The following is a 3,016-nucleotide window of genomic DNA, read 5'->3' as shown; positions in this document are numbered from 1 at the left end:
AATTTTTTATATCTAGGTCTATACTAAGTAGTAGTCCTTCTATTAGAGCATCCATTTCTACTATATTGTTAGTGGCCCTCCCAATAGGTCTAGCTAATTTGGCATAGATGGACCCATCCCAATGGTGAATGATGCAACTGATTCTGGTTTTTCCCGGGTTACTTCTGGATGCACCATCAAAGTTAAGTTTATACCATCCATATTCTGGTTTTGACCACTTACATTGAACCCTCAGAAGTTTACTCTCTATCCCTTCTTTCCCATAATGAGGAGGTATAATTAAGCCATACCATTCTTTCTTAATTTTTTTTTTTTGATCGGTAAACAGTCGAAACCAAAAAATTTATTATTTATAAAATAGAATTTACATGAGTCTGTTTGTGCGAGCACCGGTAAGAAATAACGAACAAGAAAACCTTTGGTCTTACCTGAAGCTTGATCAGCCCAGAAACCATACAATCCAGTATTAATAACGGGTACAAATTTTATAAACTATCTAAACAATTATACTAGGCACACATATTTGCCTGTCGAATTCTTACTCATGCACCCAGCTAAATGGTGCTTGAAAATTACATGATCGATCCTTGATACATTACATCTTGGAGAACATGCAGAGAGACTATACAAATAACATTTTATGCATCAGAGTTACTAAGCATTCTTGGTGTGTAAACACAATCCGAATTGAAGACATAAACCGTCATGACTTCTATCCCCTGTGGCGGTTCATATCGCCCTGCAATACACATTAACCAAACAACAACACAACACAAGAGCTTACAGAAAGGATTAATCACCCCAGCTTTCTGTATTAACATTAACATGTTATTTTGGATATTGGAAAAGAGGATCTAACTTGTTAATAGAAGACACTGTCAATATAAACACATACGTCTAGAATTAAAAGCATGGTTAAGCATAATACCTCAGCCAACAAAGATTCACATATAACATACTTACATTCACAAAATATAAGCATAATACTTTAGACAATAGTAAATTTAAGTTCAAGACTATCCATAAAAACTAAGATCATCCACACGTCTGTCAAAAAACTCACTATAATAGTATAGAATAGGGAGAGTTCAACTCAAGCTTAGCGGTTAGCCAGCATAAACTAATCATGATTTCGACCCAAAATCAATATCACTGAAACATCCATACCCAACATTACTATCCTTAAAAAAACAGCCAGTGTTACTCATAGGGTTAGACCATCCAATGCATATAAATACAATTCATGCTACCCTTAGTATGAAACATAAAATTCTTCAAAAGAACCATAGCCAAACATTAACCAGCCTTAAATATAAACAATCCAAACCAAAAAAAGCTATTAATAATCTAGTTTTTATATAAAAATCATGTCTTGCTAATACCACTTTAAAGTCATACTATTGTTATAAAATGTTAACCCTGCTCTGTATTTTGCAAACTAAAATATACTAGAAACCATACTAAGTGTCTGTGAGAAGTTTTATGTAGAGCGATTTATTTCTATATATACTTATTCTTAAACTATGCCAACAAAATCCAAATGTCCAGTACAATTTTTTCTCCATTCTAAGTTCAGTCTTTATCTAACAGACTGTAGTCTACATACGCAGGGGGCAACGCTGATGGGCCTGCCTCTGCATCTGCATTATGTTGTTCTCCTTTGGCTTTTTTCATATAGCTTGCCTTTATAATAACCGATGGAATGACCTGGATCCTCTCAACTTCAATTTCCTCCATACCATCCAGCGAATGAAAACCTTTTGCCTTCTTATATTCTGGCCACCATTTGTTTCCTTCCGCTTTTTGGATATGAAGCCATTTCAGCAAAAAATCTATGTTCCTAACCACATCTACCCTTCTTCCTTCAAAAGCCCCACGGTCCCATATAACTAAAAGGGGATGCCTAACAACCCTAGCCCTACCTCCACTCTTCTACACTATCTCATAATCCTCTGGGAACATAATGGAATTATTATCTATACTTTCAATTGTTGCGTCTATATTACCCAGAAAATCATCCTTAACAACTCTCTTAGTTAACAGTTTTTCTATGTTCCTACATAAAGCAGAATTGCGATAAAAGTTGCAGAAATATCACAATTTACCCGATAAATGTGGTCGTAGTTATAAACTTCTTCCCCCATGATCACCTGGACTGCTCGCACTGATAAATTATCCAATTCATTAAGGATCCGAAACCACCTTTCTTCTTTAACCGATCCCTTAAATGCCATTAGCTTGTTATCCTTCGCTGATATTAACTTCAAATACGACTCCATTCTTCTCCATTCTGTTTCTCGGATGTAGCTCTTAATTGATATTTTATTCTAGAAACTAATATTTCTAATAATTACACATACTAGTTGTTTATTTTGATAGCCGTTCCCACGCTTTAAGCCATCCGGACTCATGGCTTGCAATGATTTATTTGAATGTATCCCCTTGCCCTTGCTTCAAAGTTATCTCATCCTAATCTTGCAAACACTTAGTAGGCCCATACATTAATCCTACGTGCCAATATACCTATATTTTATATTTCAAATTTTCCACTTTTAATGTTATTATTAATAAGTCCCCAAAAAGGGAAAATCCAGATCCTAGTATTTGCTAGCAATTACAAATATCCCTTAACATTTAATGAAGTTACCATATGCACCTATGTTTGTTAACTTATCAGCTTCTCCATTTCCCTCTTTGTAAATGTGTTTAATTGTCACTTCATCGAATGAGTTAATTAGCTCCATAACTCTTCCTAATTTGGAATTTAATCTCCAATTCAGAGTCTTCCCTTTTCTAAGTGCATTGATGATAATTTGTGAGTCTCCTTCTATCATTAATCTCTTTATGTTCAATTCTTTGCTAATTATTAATCCTTCTATAACTGATTCTATTTCTGCCATATTATTAGTGGTATTTCCTAATGGTTTGGCCAATTTGGCACATGCTTATCTATCACTTTTGTGTATAATGCATCCTATTCCAACTTCTCCAGGGTTGCCCCTGGAAGCACCATCAA

The 3,016-nt window shown here is 34.8% G+C and overlaps 1 long non-coding RNA gene across 1 annotated transcript; it reads right to left on the bottom strand.

Annotated features, from left to right (window-relative positions):
* Window positions 1-331: 331 nt before the first annotated feature.
* LOC131030685 (uncharacterized) lies at window positions 332-2,453 on the bottom strand. Its single transcript, XR_009102943.2, has 2 exons — window positions 2,106-2,453; window positions 332-739 (listed from the first exon to the last, which is right to left on the bottom strand). It is a non-coding gene; the product is annotated as an uncharacterized LOC131030685 (long non-coding RNA).
* Window positions 2,454-3,016: the final 563 nt, after the last annotated feature.

This window comes from Cryptomeria japonica, chromosome 4 (assembly GCF_030272615.1).
Source record: "Cryptomeria japonica chromosome 4, Sugi_1.0, whole genome shotgun sequence".
Classification (NCBI taxonomy): domain Eukaryota; kingdom Viridiplantae; phylum Streptophyta; class Pinopsida; order Cupressales; family Cupressaceae; genus Cryptomeria; species Cryptomeria japonica.
This window is presented reverse-complemented; position numbering and strand designations above follow the sequence as displayed.